Source organism: Schistocerca gregaria, chromosome 6, assembly GCF_023897955.1.
Source record: "Schistocerca gregaria isolate iqSchGreg1 chromosome 6, iqSchGreg1.2, whole genome shotgun sequence".
Lineage (NCBI taxonomy): Eukaryota > Metazoa > Arthropoda > Insecta > Orthoptera > Acrididae > Schistocerca > Schistocerca gregaria.
The window spans coordinates 204,966,989-204,986,419 of NC_064925.1; positions in this window are offsets into that span (position 1 = coordinate 204,966,989).

Sequence of the window (19,431 nt, forward strand, 5' to 3'; positions counted from 1 at the left end):
CTGAGCGCCTAGAACCGCTAGACCACCAGGGCTGGCTAACTTAATTGCTTAACAATTTACAGGATAATCCTTCTTCAGAATAAAAACATATTTTCAATCGTCTTAGTATCACACACAAACATCATGCAAATCAAGTAATTAAATTTCCACCACAAATAGATCGTAGTGCTAAATATATCTGAGGTCTTGTAAGCACCCTCCTCCAAGGCAACGTTTCCACTAAACATATCTGGTGAAATAATCCAACCAATCACACACACCCGCAGTCATGAGGAGCGCACTGTCCGCCGATTGCTGGGAGCACCGGTGCCGCCGTCCGCCACCGGCAGATCCATCGCTTTGCCTCCCAAGTGCTGTCAGGAGACACCCGCACACTGTTGACCACGTTGGCAGCTACATGCCCATCCCCCAGCATCCACATGCCGGCCCTACCGAACACTCAGGGGTTGGAGAGACTGTCACCAAGCAGTCAACCAATCCATTCACATGGGGGAATTCCATGGCAGGGAGCGAGACTGCCCCTCGTGAATACCACCCTATTCCACACTGTATAATGCCACTATCGTGATCGGTACATCGCTACTCTATTCTGTCTGTTGCACTCCCAAAACTGTGTCCGGGTACAGTGATATACTCAACTGTGTGAATATTGTACTGTACCACACCATTCAAACGGAATGTGTCTAAGTACAGTGCAATACTATACATTCTGGCTGATGTGCTGGCTCTATCCCACACATAAGGACTGTACTGGTGAGGGGGTTTCCCTCTGCCACGGACATTGCAAGTCAAAATAGAGTATAAAAGGAGGCCGGAGAGCTGCAACTGATCAGTCTTCCGTGGTAGTTGAAAATGTCAACTCAGCTATTATGGAGGAATACAAGACCAACAGACAAACGCTTCGGTGTGTGATTATTACAGCAGAACCTAGATAATCTGTCTACTCAATTTGACCATATGAAACACGACAATGGTATACTAATTAACAAGAAGAATGTAAATGTGCTTACACCTATTACAGAACAGTTTTGCGATACCATTATGCTACTAAAAATCTGTGATCAAGTGGACCGTCAAGAACGATCAGAAAGAGGACGGTCTGTAATGTTAAAGAAGGAGATGTGTGGCTCATTTAACTATTATCTACGTAGTAAATACAAAAATTTCGTCTCTGTGAGGCATGTCGTCAAGGCGGAGAGACCTATTCTCCTACCTTGGAACGACAGTGTGACAACAAAGAGGATGAGGGAAAAATCGGCAACGAAGCACTGGAAAATATTTTGAGGAAATATTAAAATCCTGTGGTTATACCAGACAAAGTGCAGTTAGCTGAATTCAAAATGGATGTTTTAACGGAAAAGCTTCCTGGAATATTGCAATAGCTACGAGTAGACGACTATTGCCTTTTGGATTTGTATATAACATAAGACTTAGCGAGAACTTTTAATAAAACGGAGATGTGCGAGTACTTAATGTCAAACCACGCCTTCTGCATGGAAGGAGATGGCCAGGGAAACAACAATGCGATTATCGACAACGATAAGACAGTTGGAACAGACTGTCTAACGTGGTTAAGCTCCACCCGTATGGACACATAAAAAATTTATTTGTCAGATCCCAAATACTGGAGTGAACAAAGATATTGGTAACCACATTATGGGTTATATAAAGTGTCCTGACATGCGTCTATGAGAAACTTTGCGGTCTTCCTTGGCTAAGCAGCATGACATTACCAGGTTGGTGGCTACAATATACAACTACGGAATGGATCGGGTGTTCATCCTGTGCAAGAACGTTTATGTTTATTAGATACAAACAAGCATCTTTACAATGTGCTCCACTGTACACTGTGCCAACTGCGTCTATGTGGCGTCCATTAACAGATAACCTACAGAACAGTTGTTGTGTTGTGTTGTCTATTAGAATAATACGAATACCCGAAAATTGACAAGTGTACAATTAAGTCTTCCATCTTTCAGACACTCAAGACCGAGAGAAACTTATTGGTTATATTCTGTCTGCATACTGTTTTAATTATCTACCTATAACCACAACGAGATTCGGAGATTCTTCATTCTGACGCCAATAAAGAGTATTATAAAGAAGTGTTATGTTACAGCAGGAGAAACTTATTTTTCTCAGTCTAGAACACTGTACCCCACAACACTGTCTGGTATAGATACTGCAGAATTGGGACTGGTTGTCACAAGCAAAGTTATTCTACAAGACCTAAGGAGAAGACTCAAAGTAGCAAACAGACTTAAACCATTCCCTATTAAAGAAATCACATCTTTAAGTACAGTTACAACGTTATGTGCACAGAAAAAAAACTTGAAATGGAGGACACTGAAGTAAAGGAAAGAAAACTGAAGTATATGGAGAAGACAACGGCAATAAAGGAAGAATACAAGTTGTCATTGGAAAAGGAGGAAGAAGCAATAGCAAACGTGCAGGCTAGGTTTACAAATGGGTTTATAAACACTCTATAGAGAAATCTGACTACGAAATGTGAATATAGAACATTGGCACTTACAGTAAAGTGCAATGGAAACTGGTCACGTATTGGGGCACTGGGCAAAATCAATGGTTTCGGAAATATTTACTACCTAAAGGGATAGACGAAAAATGTGTTTATTAAGCTGTATTTGCATTTGATCAGCTTAAAAGGGATGGTTATATTCTATCTAAGTGTGCCAAACTGGATGTTGTCCACCTAGCAACAGAACAGCCATTTGCCAGTTTCATACTGATGGAATAACTACATTTAATGGACACTCGTTTGCAGAGGATGTTAACTTAAAGATCTCTACAGAAATACCACAAGAAATTGGAGGGGAAGAGTTGCCGACATACACACAGGAAGATGTGGAACAGTTCAAAAATAGTGTCATGCAATGGATAAAAGGAAAAATTAAAATCCCAGAATTCTCTGGCCTACAAGAACTGCAGGAAGGAACAATACTAATAGGTAAAGTAATAAAACAAATATTTTACAGCAAGAAAATTAGATATTTATTAGAATTTGAGAATCTATCTTTGTGTTTGTCAAATTACTGGCTGGAGAAAGAAAAAGAAGATTTAGTTGCGGATTTAAGTTATAAGTGAAAACTTAAGTTAGACATTATTAAAAATACATGTGAAAAAAATAACTAAAGATTTATTTTCCATGTGTAAATGTATTATCATAAGTTAATAATTGTTTTGTACGAAAATATTTATCTTTCTTATCCACTAACTTGTCATAACTGTTTCCTATATACAATGATCTACGTGCCTGTATTTCGGATGGGGGAAGTGGGTGGTTTGATGACCTTTAAAAGAAGTTGAAAGCGTAGCATCCCCCTTTTCATACCAACATGATATACAAATTGAATTTCTATAAATAAGCAATACACTTTCTATTACATCCTCTACAATATAATGTAATTAGCGTTTGACTTTACCACGAAATTTTGACTTTACCAAGAAATTTTGAATATCCACACATTTTTTAATTTCCCGCCATTCTTTTCTGGGGGGGGGGGGGGGTAGGGGCAGGGCAGGGATAATTCAGAGAGCTGTTGGGGGAAGGGGAAACGTGCCAGCTGGGGAAAACCCATTCTGTCATCTGATGGTGGGAATAATTAATTGATCAGTTAATTAATTTGCATAATTAATTTGATATCAGTTTTAAATCAAAAGTACACCAGAACCCACTTTCTTTACACTGCTACTGGGGTGTACATGGCTACTGGTGGAGGTGTTGGACTGTGACGCCTGTGATAGTGGTTTTCTCAGCAGTGGGCTATGAGCCACCCAACAGGGGTTTTCTCTAATGCAGTAGGCCTGGTGGGCAGATGCCCTGGACATCTGTGGTCTTGTAGTACTTCCACTGGCCATCGTGTAGTGATGCTAGCAGAGCACACAACACTCACAATCATGGAGCACAGTATTAGCCTGAAGGCTTCCACAGTGAATGGAGCTGTCAGTATGTGGCACTCCATCTGGTGCTGGTGGCACCCCTTCAGCAGTTGCAGCCTGACCTCCATAGCATGCAAGATGTGCATACTCAGCACTCCATGACCTGGCCTGCTGACATATGTGTGAGTGACGAAAATGGTGGTTAATATACTACACTTAATGTAATTCCTTAGTGCTCATAGTTATTATGTCATGGGAAGCGAAGGTGGGAGAGTGCTGATGTGAGCTCTACCTACGTGAGGCACAACTCTCTCCCACAAACTGATTAAACAAATAATATGTAAATTGAATTGCACAATATATTATTGACAATGATTTGACTTTGGGTCATTAGATCCTTTTTCTCAGCACAGACTGAATCTTATTGCAACCAATTCACAAGTGGGGAAGTGGAAGGAAGCGGTTGAGGAGAGTAGGATTAATTAATTAGCATGTGAATCTGATATCAAAAGTGCACCAGAAATCCTTTTGTCCCACTACTTATAGTCTCCACTTCTACATGAAACTGCGAGCAACTGTAGGACACACCATATATTTGAAATAACGAATCCACACTGCCTACAGGGAAATTCTGAGCATAATTGGCGAACTGTGTAGTACCATCTAATTTGAGAAAGAGCAGGTTATTACACTATGAACATCCTTTCTAGTTGTGTTGCAATATTATCCAATATCTCCAAGGACACCTGCTTGTTTTCTGACATTAATGGATTGCCAATGTATTCATCCAATATTTCAGCTCTACTCGTGGAATCTTCATTTTACGAATTAATAGAGTTTTTGGTGGAATTTAAGAAATAGATCAATTTGTCCTCTTTTCTGAATGTTTTCATGTTAGCTATACATTCTGAGACAGCTTTCTCGCACTACTATGCTCTATGGTGTTTTTCTTCCGATGAATATTGAAAATCAGTTAATTCTTCAAAACGATGCTTTGAAAAACAGAGAGAGGAAAAAACAAAGTGAAAGTCTAGGAGGCTGTTTTGAAACCACAGGCTTCTCTTGTAGTCGTTGCCTTATAATTTGGAGTGTCAGCTTATGTCATTTAAAATCTCAATTAGTCCCAGCCGGTTTTTGTGAATGGCAGATATTTATCTGTCCTTACAGATCCATCTTGTTTGACTGTTCGAAGAAGTGTGTTTACCAACAATACTGTCGAGAATTGTTGTGCATTTGGACGACCGTTAGCAGAAAGCAGGAATACCCTAAAGCCTGAAGATAAAAATCTCCCTGATTTTATACGATAATAGCTCTGCTGCAAAACTAAATTTAAACGATGTGCAAAACAATGAGGTTAAAAAAGCTTGCTGAGGAGGGAGGGGGCACTTTCAAGGACGTTAGATTGCAAGCCATTTAATTCTCTTGCCATAACAGAAGCACCAACATAAGTTTTGGCCGCCAGTTTGTTCTCCATATCATAATTCTGAAACGTGCCATTCAGAACAGTTATTAAAGCAGCAGCAGTTCTAGCTTCGTCAACATGAAAGCCAGAAAAGTGTTATTGTATGTCGTCGTTCGAGTCCACTAGTCTCAGAACAATACAGCATTGTCAATTCTCTGAACCATCCACAATGCAGGCATAAAATAAGATTCTATCCAAATTTAAATCCATATATTCTCAAGTCTCCTTATTTATTCATACAATCAGTTTATTCTGTATAGTTATTGAAAACACCATTTTCTTCCAGAGTGCTTTCAGATCTTCGTTTCTGTTTAGCAAAAGTTTCAAAATGGCTCTAAAATTTCCGTTATTCAGGGAATCTTCTGTCTCGTCACGACCTCTGAAAGTTAGCTGCCGTTTACACAAAGGACTTGTGAAATCGATTAAAATTTTTATGATGTCGCTATTAGCTTTCACTTCATTGTTGTGTCTGATTTTTATCAGTTAGTGATGTTCATTAAGCACCTCTGAAATACTGAACACTTGTTTGGATAATTCTTTGACTGAAATAAAGCTACTTAGATTATCTTTACAAGGCGCATGCCACGCTAAACCTCTGGGCAATTCTTCAGAAACCCAAAGCAGATCATACATTTTTCTTGTGCTTAAGAGCAAACATGGAAAGCAGAATAACTACCATTTTGTAAGAGTAGCACATAACCACTTGTGCTACTCACACCATGAGCTTTTGAATGCAAATTTTCTGAACTGTATCTTTCTGAAGAAACTGTAACGCCGCTGTGTGACGTCGTTTCTTCAAAATTTCATGTCGTATAATTTCACACCTCCTTGAAAACGACAGCTGCCGTTATGAGGTATGGTTTGATGTCCTCACTCGAAAGCATTACATCAGTATTTCTACAAGGTAGTGCTTCATCCACAGTCACTGCAACTACTACACATCGGGGACAACTAACGGAACAGAAACGTAGAGAGGCGGCACCACATTTACTGGCCTCCCGTGCAGCAGAGTGGCTACGCTAATCTGTACCCTCTTCTGTTCCTAATAGTGACGTCAGTGGTCACCGTGGCAACCGAATGTTTAAAGGTGGTCTGAGATGTACCTGGCCTCCTCGCCATCTGCTTCACACCAGCGTCTGCCTGGGTTAGTTTTCACGTTATGACTTTCTCTCTAGAGGTGGCAGTTAGAAGAAATAAGACTAGCTAATGGCTTTCGGCGCTCTGTGACAAAAATGCATAAAGATTTTGATGTGTCAGCACAGCATGGAATTCAACTTTTACACAACGACACAAGCTCACCACAACAGGCTGTGGGATGGTAGGGCTGGACCAAGTGACACATCAGGCAATCAACATCGCCAGTTGCACTGAACATTCATTTGGCACATTTAAACAAGACAAATAGCAAAACCATCAACACATTTTTAAAATTACCATTTAGGTGAGAGCCAGTTACTTCAAAATTTAAACATGCATAAAGCATGGCACTTATGGTGCATTACACATTTAGTGAAAAGAGTTAAACATTATTTACTCAAAAACTATGATCAACGTGAAGACCAATTTACTAAAATTTAACGAGGAAATGTAGCCTTCGGTATTGCAGTGATTGGTATAACGAAAATAATTCAGAGTACAGGCAACAACAAATCAGATACCATGGGACACAAGCACGTTACTTAAATGGCAGGCACCTTACAATGTAGGATATAAAGTATTAAATTTCATATGACGAAGCAACCTCGTAAGATTCAACAAATTACGCCCAGAAGCGAACGCCCGCCCACTCAGCTGTTTCCAATACCGGCTCAACATGGACCCCCAAACGGGAGCGGCAACGGTCATGAATAGGCACGAAAAATCCCAGAACTAGTGGGTATCTATAACGGACTGTCATCTGCCTTAAGTAACTAGAAACGCAATAATTCATTACAGCACATCATCTGTAGAATTAATCAACCCATTAATGAACATCAGCTAAGCAGTACAAATCTATTACCTTATATGCGTAAAACCAATTATACATTAAGCCACGAGCGAACTAGATACACGCCCAGCCGGCATGTGCGGGCAAAGGGGGTGGGAAATACACAACAATACAAGCAGGACGCAACACAGGACTCCACACCCGCTACCAAGACAAACAGCAGAAGTCCGGATAAAACGAAATCAAATGCAAGTAACCAGCGTGCAGGCTAACGGTATATCAAGACCGCCCCCACCCCCCCATTTAAATTTGTGATTAAATCAGAATTAATTACCATATCCACATACTGTCATGAATAAATTCTTGTACTTTCATTAATAGAATCAAACTATTTAAACACACAATTAACTGGTCTCTCAGTAACTTGTAAGAATTTATGAAACCATTCATTTAGAACTAACATGTGTCTCTCAGACACACTATCACTTCAGATAGAAACGTAGCAATAATGTTATTACAATTTGCAGAAAAATTTATCCAGGGAAAATTTTATCCACGTATATCTATAGCAAATCGCCAGCTTAACTCCGTCGTATGGTATAAATACAACAACCAGGCGGCACTTAGACAAGTACTGTGAAGGGCTGGAAGGAAGGGGACTCCATATAACGTGCAGCTCGTATGTATGGTTATTCCGGGGGTAAAACAGTGCCCCATTCGAATCTCTGGGCGGGGACTACTCAGGAGGATATCATCATCAGGAGAAACAAAACTAGCATTCTACGGATCGGAGTATGAAATGTTAGATCCGCTAATAGGGTAGACGGTTTAGAAAATTTAAAAAGGAAAGTGGATAGGTTGAATTTAGATATAGTGGGAATTAGTGGAATTCGGTGAAAGGAAGAACAGGACTTCCGTTCAGATGAATACGGGATTACAAATACAAAATCAAGTAGGGGTAACGCAGGAGTGGGTTTAATAATGAATAAGAAAATACGATTGCAGGTAATCTACTATGAACAGAATAGTGAACGCATTATCGTAGCCAAGATAGACAGGAAGGCCACACCTACCACAGTAGTACAAGTTAAAAATGCCAAATAGCTCTGCAAATTATGAAGAAATTGAAGAAATGTATGATAAGGTTAAAGAAATTATCCAGATAGTTAAAGGAGACGAAAATTTAATTCTGCGGGGGGACTACTATTCGATAATAGGAAAATGAAGACAATGAAAAATGGGAGGTGAATATGGACTGGGAGGAAGGAATGAAAGACGAAGGTGCCCAGTAGAGTTTTGCACAAAGCATAATTTAATCATCGCTAACACTTGGTTTAAGAGCTATAAAAGATGGCTGTATATGTATAAGGAACCGGGAAACACTGTAATGTTTCAGACTGATTATATACTAATTAGACAGAGATTTAGGAACCAGATTTTAAACTGTAAGTTATTTCCAGGGTCAGATGTGGCTATGAGCTGGATTAAACCTGAAGAAACTGGAAAAAGGTAAGAAATTAAGGACATGGGACCTGGATAAGTTGAAAGAAATAGAGGTTGTTGAGAGATTCAGAAACAGCATCAGGCAACGGTTGACTAGAACAGGGGAAAGGAATAGAGTAGAAGATGAACAGGTAGCTTTAAGAGATGAACTAGAGAAGGCACCAGAGGATCAAATAGGTAAAAAGACAAGGACTAGTAGGAATTCTTGGGGAACACAATAGATATGAAATATAACTAAGGAAAGGAGAAAAATTAAAAATGCATCAAATGAAGCAATCCAAAGTGAATACAAACGTCTAAAAATGAGATAGACAGCAAGTGCAAAATTGCTAAGCAAGAATGGCTACAGGACAAATGTAAGGATTTAGAAGCATATTTTGTAACACCCCACCTGTCACTTATCTGGTTTTGGCGTGTGTTCACCCCAGCTAATTGACTAACAGATCAACAGATAGTACAAAACTGCCACAATATCGAATAATGCAAAGAAAGTAATAAGGCCCTGTGACTCCTGATTGAACTGCGGTGCCAGTGTTCACATTAATTAATTCATAAGTGATCCCTTTCAATTAAAAAGAGGTGCTCATTGATGTTATATTCAGATATTGAACACAAGATGTAAATGTTGGACATAAAATTAATTAAGAAAGTGACTTGGGATTTCAACTACTTGATTGAAAACAGATGCAGTGGATTAGCACAGATTTATTTTAACTGACGACTTCTGATCATCACAATACATCACTCTCCTAACAGATAGTGGTAATAAATTGCGTTTGCATAGAGTAAAGCACAATAAATCAAAAGTAATTCCTATCGACTGACCCAGGCATAATGCGAAGTGCGAGAAGAATTCTACAATACACGGCCCATGAAACCCTCATGGAAACTTTGCCGACGTGATCCAACAAATTAATCAGTGGCCGGAACGGGTGCAGTATCACCGAATACAGCGTGGCGGAGCGATATCGTTGTTTGGACGTTGGCTGACCAATGCCTGCTCTGGCAAGTGAAAAAATTCCCACAAAATTTCCCTTCCTCTCAGCTTCTGCTATTTAGTTCCTCCCAGGCCACCCATCAAGGTTAGCGTCTGCACAAAACACCAATTTTTACGGAACTCTGACTCCCAGGAGAGTACTTCAAATTCTTTGGTCCTATGTTCCCATTGGAGGCAAGTGTATTTCATTCTGTCGCTCTTCACCTGATATACTTCAGACTGTGTGGACCGTGAATTCAGCGTGAAGTTGCTATAGTCAGCAACACACATATTTTGTCCTCTGTTGACCGTTCCACCGTAGCTTTGCGCAGCTTTCTCGCACATTTGGCTGAAAATGGGACGACGGACATTTGTCAACAGGCGTACAAGTTCTCCATCTGCTTCCTGGTACACCACCAGGGGTCAACCACCCCTTCACTGTCACTCATCTTAAGGCGGCTGGTGGCCACGCCCTGTTACCGCTTTCTCAGAGTTTGAGCCGTCCTAAGCTGCCTATTGCCGCTTCCCTTCACCGTTCTTCAGCCCGGCTGTGGTCAAGTCCGAATACTTCATTGGGATAAACTAGCCTCCAGTAAATTGACACGTTTCCAGAAAGTTTTCATGTTGCGTGAATTACTTTAAAACCATCACCCAACATTAATTATTCCAATATGTCCATACTATACCCTCTACAAGATGCATTATGCCTTGTCAGTCATTTTTGTTCTGCCCTACTGTTCACTCAACATGAGTTTGGTGAACTTTAATAACTTCATGTAAGAGACATAGTTCTTTCCATCTTACAGTTTCACAAGGGGAAGGTATAGATAGCCTACAGGAAAATTAAAGAGGTCTCTGGGGATAAAAACAAAAACAGCTGTAAGTTTCATATCAGCACGACTCTGCTGCAGAGTGAAAATCTCATTCTGGAAACATCCCCCAGGCTGTGGCTAAGCCATGTCTCCGCAGTATCCTTTCTTTCAGGAGTGCTAATTCTGCAAGGTTCACAGGAGAGCTTCTGTAGAGAGATACTGGCAGAAGTAAAGCTGTGAGGACCGGACATGAGTAGTGCTTTGGAAGCTCAGATGGTAGAGCACTTGCCCGTGAAACGTAAAGGTCTCGAGTTCTGCCAGGAAGTTTCATATCAGCGCACACTCCGCTGCAGAGTGAGAATCTCATTCTGGAAGATGTATGAAAATCATGAGCTCAGATGGTAAGCTAGTCCTACATAAAGAAAGGAAGGCAGAAATGTGGTAGGGTATGCAGAGGGTCTGTACAAGGAAGATGAACTTGAAAGCGATATTATAGAAAGGGACGTCGACGTAGATGAAGATGAGATGAAAGATATGATGCTGTGAGAAGAATTTGACAAAGCTCTGAAAGATCTAAGTCGAAACAAGGCCCCGAGAGTAGACAATATTCCGTCAGAACCACAGATAGCTCGGGAGAGCCAGCCATGACAAAAATTTCCATCTGATGTGCAAGATGTTTGAGACAAACGAAATACCATCAGACTTCAAGAAGAGTGTAGTAATTCTAATTCCAAAGAAAGCAGTTGTTGGCAGGTGTTAAAATTACAGAAATATCAGTTCAGTAAGTCATGGTTGCAAGATACTAACACGATTTCCTTACAGAAGAATGGAAAAGCTGGTAGAAGAAACTCGGGGAAGATCAGTTTCGACTCCGGAGAAATGTAGGAATAGAGAAGGCAATACTGACCCTACGACTTACCTTAGAAGTTAGGGTAAGGAAAGGCAAACCTACATTTACGGTACTTGTAGACTTAGAGAAAGCTTTTGACAATGTTGACTGGGATACTCTCTTTAAAATTCTGAAGATAGGTGGGGTAAAATACAGGAGTAAAAGGCTATTTATAGCTTTTACAGAAACCAGACGACAATATTGAGAGTCGAGGGGCATGAAAGGGAAGCAGTGGTTGAGAAGGAAATGAGGCAGGGTTGTAGCTTGTCCCTAATGTTGTCCATTTGGAAATTTGTGGTCATCGGTCCCTAAGCCTATACACTGCTTAATCTAACATAAACTAACTTATGCTGAAGACAACACACACACCCATGCCCGAGGAAGGACTCGAACCTCCAGAGGGGGGAGCCGCGCGAACTGTGACAAGACGCCCGAGACCGTGCGATGTTAATCAAAAATGGTTCAAATGGCTCTGAGCACAATGGGATTTAACTTCTGAGGTCATCAGTCTCCTAGAACTTAGAACTTCTTAAACCTAACTAACAAAAGGACATCACACACATCCATGCCCGAGGCACGATTCGAACCTGCAAACGTAGCGGTCGCGCGGTTCCTAACTGTAGCTCCTAGAACCGCTCGGCCACCCCGGTCGGTGATGTTAATCAATCTGTACAATGAACAAGCAGTCAAATAAACCATAGAAAAATTTGGAGTAGGAATTAAAGTTCAAGGCGGAGAAACAAAAACTTTGAGGTTTGTTGATGACATTGTAATTCTGTCAGGGACAGCAAAGGACTTGGAAGATAAGCTTAACATGATGGGCAGTATTTTGAGAGGAGGATATAAGATGAACATCAACAGAAGCAAAACAACGATAATGGAATATAAACGAATTAAATCAGGCGATGCTGAGGGAATCAGATTAGGAAACGAGACACTTAAAGAAGTGCGCTAGTTTTTGTTATTTAAACAGCAAAATAACTGATAACAGGCAAAGTAAAGAGGATGTAAAATGTAGACTGGCAATATCAAGAACAGCATTTCTGGAAAAGAGAAATCTATTCACATAGAATATAGATTCAAGTATTAGGAAGTCTTTTCGTGAAGATAATTGCCTGAAGTGTAGCCATGTGTGGAAGTGAAATATGAATGACAAACAGTTTAGATAAAAAGAGAATAGAAGCTTTCGAAATGTAGTGCTGTAGAAAAATGTTGAAAATTAGATTGGTCGACCACGTAACTAATGTGGAAGTAATGAGTAGAAATGCCGGCCGGGGTGGCCGAGCGGTTATAGGCGCTACAGTCTAGAGCCGCTCGACCGCTACGGTCGCAGGTTCGACCTACCTCTGGCATGGATGTGTGTGATGTCCTTTGGTTAGTTAGGTTTAAGTATTTCTAAGTTCTAGGGGACTGATCACCTCAGAATTTAAGTCCCGTAGTGCTCGGAGCCATTTCAACCATTTAAATGAATAGAATTGGGAAGACAAGAAATTTATGCCACAACTTGACCAAAAGACGGGATCGGGTGATAGGATACAATCTGAGGTATGAAGACATGACCAGTTTAGTATTTCAGGTAATTTAAGGGGGGGGGGGGGGAGGGTAATAGTCATAAAGGCAGTTATTCGAAGGTGAAAAGGCACGCACAAGACAGAGTGGCATAGAGATCTGTATCAAACTATTCTTCAGTCTGAAGAGCACAACAACATACCCTGATCTGAATTTAACGTTAATATCAACGTCCCACTGCAACTGGTTAGGTAAGTTCTTTTGAAGATCGGAGTAACGGAAGGGCATTTACATGTACATGAAATAACTGAAAGGGTAGCCGAGAGCACTAACGAACTGCTTCCTGGACTCGGGTAGGCGCACCGGCCCCAGATCGAATACGCCCGGCGGATTAACGACGAGGCCCGGTGTGCCGGCCAGCCTGGATGTGGTTTTTAGGCGGTTTTCCACCTCCCGCTAGGTGCATACCGGGCTGGTCCCCACGTTCCGCCTCAGTTACACGCGTAGCAGACATTTGAAACTCGTTTGTTATTTCATTATTTACACTAGATGCAGATAGCTGGTATACACTGATTCCATCCCTGGGGGTACAGGGGGGTACAGGGCAGGAAGGGCATCCTCCCACCCCTTAAACTAGCCTTGCCAAATCCGTTGAAAGCATGCCCACCTTACGATCGCTGTGGAACTATGGCGTAACCGAAAGAAAGAAAGAATTTACATCTACCCAAAATAGTCTGTAGGCGACTGAACAGTACAATAGAGTAATTCTCAGAAAGCACTGAGATGTTCAATTCAATCTTCGGATTTAAGATGGCTTTATTACAAAACAAGAACTCAACAGCTCTGTGCTGAACTTGTTTACCACGTCAAGTACAGACCACACGTTCGGAGATGCCATCGAGGCAAACACAGGCGAATCTTGTCCTCGTCGGCCACGTGACGGAATGCGGCGTGCTCGTTGAGCAGACGACGCGCAAATAATGGGCAATCAACGGCCATCACCTCCGCCGAGCGGTGGCTCGTTAGCAAGTGGATTCAAATGACAGCGCGCGGTCTGTTACGGCCGCCATTAGAGCACGTAACGCGGGTCCGCGCAGGTGTTACACAGGTGTACGGGGTTCAGCGAGCGGCGCAGACGTGAAGGGGCGGCCACGGGCCTGCATTTGCATTCAATGGAGGGCGTGCTCGCCGGCCGCGGCAGCCGCGGTCGCAATACAAACGAGCCCCGCCGGTAGCATCTGCCAGCTATTGATTTGCAAATAATTGCATCTTCCATTGTGCTCCCCGCCGGCCTCGGGGAGAAAATAGCACGGGGCGATCGCAGCGGGGTGCAGCTGTCTCTGCGGCCGGCTGGATCGCAGTGAGACGCACCGTCCTCTAATGCGACCTCACAGTCCAGTCACATTAATGTGGCCGCCTGTCAAAAGCCCGGATAATCACCTTTCGCAGCGCGGACATGCAGGAAAAGATCAGTGAGTTTTTGGAAGGTACCGACAGGTATGTGGAGCCTTGGCGGCTCCAGTGCTGTGACCAGCTGCGCTTGGTTCCTCGGTTCAGGTTTCATGGCGTGAATTATCCGATCGAGGTAGTCCCACAGATTCTCACTTTCGGGTATTTATTGGTCAGGGAAGTACCGTAAACTCATCCTCTGTAATGGGACTCGAAATTAAAGCGTCACCCATCCACAAGGATCAGCTCAGTTTGCAGGTAAATATAACTTTAATTTAGTGTTTTGATTACGTATTTGTAATGTTTGTAAAATATTTAAAGTTTTTTGTTTTTGTTTTGTATGTTTCATGTTTGGAGAGAGCAACGCAACTCGCGGAAACAGCATCTTCTCTGCTGGAACCAGAAAGAAAATTGCTGGCCACTAGACATCGCGGGTCAACGGCCAGACAGCAGCAGAAGATCCTGTGACCGGGTTGTTGCGTCGAACCTCCAACATTCAAATAAATAAAAATTTGTAATTTTCCATTGTAATGACGTCAAAGAATGTTTAGTTCATGTTGTATTTTGTTCAGTTCTGTTTCGTCGAGTGTGATGTTCATATCTGTATGTAGCATATGCGAAGACAATAAAACAGTGTATTCTCTAAAGCTTAAATACGTGTTCGAGAATTATTTATGAAGACATATATATTGAGCAAGAATTATTACTGGATATTAAATTTCAGAGAGTTTGATTTCGATTTTTGAATCTTAAAGGTTTTACAGTCTGATTATAATATGGGAAAAATAAGATAACTTGCAAGAATATAATTTCCAAGAAGAAACAAACGACATCTAAATTTCAAAAGTTTTGCGCAAACCAGTTGGACTGAGTGACGTAATTTTGCACAAAAGACTTAACTGAATGTGTTTTAATTACAGTCTCGTTCATGAATCTTCTATAGAGAACTTTAAAAGAATTTAAATAATTTTCTGAAGTGTTTTGTAAACGACGTAGGTGACGAAGTCTGCACATGGTCATATTTCAAACAAAAATCATTGAGTCATACGCGTCGTTACACTACACCTCGTGCTTTTCGAACGACGCACGTACACTGCGAGCAGTATGACAGGTTGCATTGTCTTGCTGTTAGATGTCATCGTGCCAAGGATAATGCAAACTGCATATAGAGGTGGACATCATCCCCAACGACCGAAGCATACTTTTATCGGCCATTTTGCCTTCCAGAATGACGAAATCACTCAGAGAATGCTGTGAGAACATTCCCCAGACCATAACGCTCCCTCTTCCGGCCTGGACACTTACGACCATTGTTGCAGCACCGTACACGAGAGCAGACATCTGACCAATGGAGCATAAACTTGATTAATCCGAAAAGGTCACTTGTCGCCACTCAGTCCAATTGCGATTCTGGGGTACAAATTCCAGCCTTCGTCGCTGATGTACAGCAGTCAGCATGTGTGCATGAACCAGGGGTCTGCTAAGGAGGTTTATACCCAGCAACGTTCGCTGAGCGCTCGTTGAGGAGACACTATTGTTAGTCCTATGGTTCATCTGGCTGTTCAGCTGGTCAACAGTTACACTTCTATTCGCCCGTACACACGTCCGAAGCCGTAGTTCGCCCCCATTATCTATGGCCTGTGGTGAACAACAGTTGCCTCGGTTCCGGTTTTGGATAGCGCCATTTTCCCATGCATGATATACTTTAACGACAGCGGCACACAAACTGTGTACAGACTTACCCGTTTTGGAAATGATTCCACCCTTGGACCGAAAACCAATGATCAATCCCTTTTGGACGTCAGATAAATCGCTCCGTTTCCGCATTATGGCAACGAATGCACTTTTTTCGGCGTCCACCCGACACGCTTTATACACCCTCCACTGCTAGTGCTGCCACCTGCCGTCTGTGAGTGACTGTTGCACGTTGACATTAATGTGACTGGGCCGTGTAGTTGCATTCGATTTTATTGTTATCTCAGTAGATCCTGAATCTTCGATAGGCGCGGCAGTACTCGTCATTCCTATCGAACGAGGTACATTGCTGTCGTAGAACTGAAGGAAGGTCATGTTTTCATGTCTCGTCCTGGCAGAATGAGCGTATCACTTTCTATTCGGCTGTCCTCAGTGGAGTAACCAGGCAACGGCAGTTGGGGCGTGTGCCCTTGGGGTGTAGTTTTCCGACAGACGAAGCAAACGTAATGTGACGAAAAAAACGAAAAAGTGGAAGGACGGAAAAGGAGGTGTAAGTATTGACATTACTAGTACGAGGGAACTTGAAAAAGTAAGTTGTGCATTACTACGGCAAGCCAAATAACTGTTATTAAATGCTGCACTACACAGTGACACAGAACCATGACATTGTACTGGATGAAAGTACATTCGACGCTACAGTGGTGTGTTATTTACTTTACTACAGGAGGATGTCCAGTGGATAATATAACACATAAAATATTAGTTCAATTTATTATAACACAGAGAAGATAATTATTTAAGTTTGTACTGTCCACTTACAGAGGAATGTGAAGAGTATAACTGCCACCGAACATTAATAAGGTTATGACTATTAAATAACATGATTAATTACTGTCACTCTTAATATACTCCCACCCCCAATCCGTCCCTACAACGCTCCATGCGGATTTTCCATTGATAGAAGCAGTGCTGGAAGTCTTCATCTGTGAGCTCCTTGATGACGCATTTCGCGTTTCCCTTCACTGCTTCATCGGACTGAAATCTTGTTCCTCTTAATGTAGATTTCACCTCGAGGAGCAGAAAAACGTCAGATGGTGTTAGGTCAGGGGAATAATGTGGGTGGTCCAACACTTCGCTAGAAACCACCTAACAGATGCTGTGATATGAGCCAGTGGGTTGTCTTGATGCAGAACCCGTGACCTGTTCTTCCATAGTTCGGGTCTTTTTTTTTCTTATATTTTCATGAAGTTCAGCAAGAACCTCAAGGTATCAATGTTGTTCAAATGGTTCTAAAGGCTCTAAGCACTATGGTACTTAACATCTGAGGTCATCAGTCCCCTAGATGTAGAACTACTTAAACCTAACTAACCTAAGGACATCACACACATCCATGCCCGAGGCAGGATTCGAACCAGCAACCGTAGCAGCCGCGTGGTTCCGTACAGTGAAGTTGTTTCAGGAACCAGTGAAGACACACAATACCACCAATATCGAAAAAATAATCTCCATCGATTTGAATTCTGATTTGCTCATTCCAGCTTTTTCTCTGTTAAAGTTGGACCCTTCTAGTACATGGATTGGGCTGTTTTGGTGAATCATAAGTCAAAACCCAACATTCATCTCTATCACTCTTTTGAAAAAATCAGGATCATTTTCAGTCGTATTGAAAGCGTCAGTAAAAACTTTTCATGAGCTTCTTTTTGCTCAATCTTGATTTTTCGACACCAGTTTCTTACACACTTTTCTGATGTTAAATTGATTCTGTGAAATTTGCCTTTCATATTCTTTGTCAGTTTTTTCAGTTTCTGCGCAACTGATAGAATAGTCTGTCGACGGTCAGATTGAATCATATTACCTAGTTTTCCGATATTTTCATCCGGTTTGGATTTTTAAGGGCGTCCCGGTCGTGATTCATCTTCATCATTTTCTCGGGCATCTTGGAAACGCTTTAACCACTTAGAAACTCGTCTACGTGATACGCAGTCTTGGAAATGCACTTCGTTTAGTAGAAGTAGCAGTTTTTCCAAGTTTCATGTGAAACTTCAGGACAATTCATTTCTTTCTTATTAAACTTATCATTTTTTCAGCAAAAAAGAATAACACCTCTTACATAAATAAAGGCCACGGTCACAGTGATTTGCCTGCAGAGACTAGAGTTGCTGCATTCGATTGACAAAGCTTTACGCTCGACAGCTATTTGACCATCTTTGGTGCATGCGTACTTACTCTGTGACAGCATCAGTACCGTTATTTTATAGGCACACTTTGTATCACTTGATGTATAACTGAGAACAACTTTTATGCAGAATTTTGAATAATTCAATGTTCTCACTGCTAGCCTAGTGGAAAGACGAAGCTGTCGTGTACGTCGATGATCGCGGACTGCACTGAGCCGTACTGTGCTCGGACGGAAGTAGGAGAGCGTAAGCGGCGGCGTACTGAAACTCTTCTGGGCGTGTCTACGCCGGCGCCGCTCATTCGTCGATGCAGGTAACTATATTTACTTGTGGTTGCTTTCCGTGATATCAACCTCGCTTTGCCGCCTCACTCTTCAGAGACACCACACATGAGACAAGTCTTCAACACGGTCACCAAATCTCTGTAAACAACGGTCGGAATGTTCTACCCGATTTCCTTCCCCATCCTTCCCTCACCCGAGCTTGCGCTCCGTCTCTGATGACCTCGTTGTCGACGGGACGTTAACACTAATTTCCTCCTCCTCCTCCTCCTCCTTAACGACACTGATACATCACTCTATAAAGGCGGAGGAATATGATTCCTGGTAACTTGACAAGGATCTGGATCAAATCCAGAGTCTCTACGCAGTTTTGACTGTATAAATAAATACTAATTATTCACTTTTCGTTATGTATGTTCAACATTAATTACTAACAGTTGCAAAGCTGTATGACTTAATATTCGGGCACATCGTGAGGAAAATGATTTATTACACATTCGTCAGTGCGCTGATGAGACAGAACATCATGACCAACTGCTTAATAGCTTGTTGGTCGACATCTGGAACGCAGTAATGCAGCGATTCAGCGTCAAGGACGTTCCCAGAGGTGTGTGGCAGTTCCCGTAAATTACGGGCTGATACACTGTGGGCGCGAAGCTCGAGCTGGATAGCGTCTCAGATGGTTCCCATCAAGTTCCTATCAGGCGAATTTGGAGTCCAGAGATGTCAACGTGAGTTCACTATATGCTCCTTAAATCAATGTTACACGATGCTGACCTTGTTACAGGGACAACTATCCCGCTAGAAGTTCACTGTCAGGGAAGAAGGAACGCAGGTGGTATGCAACAATA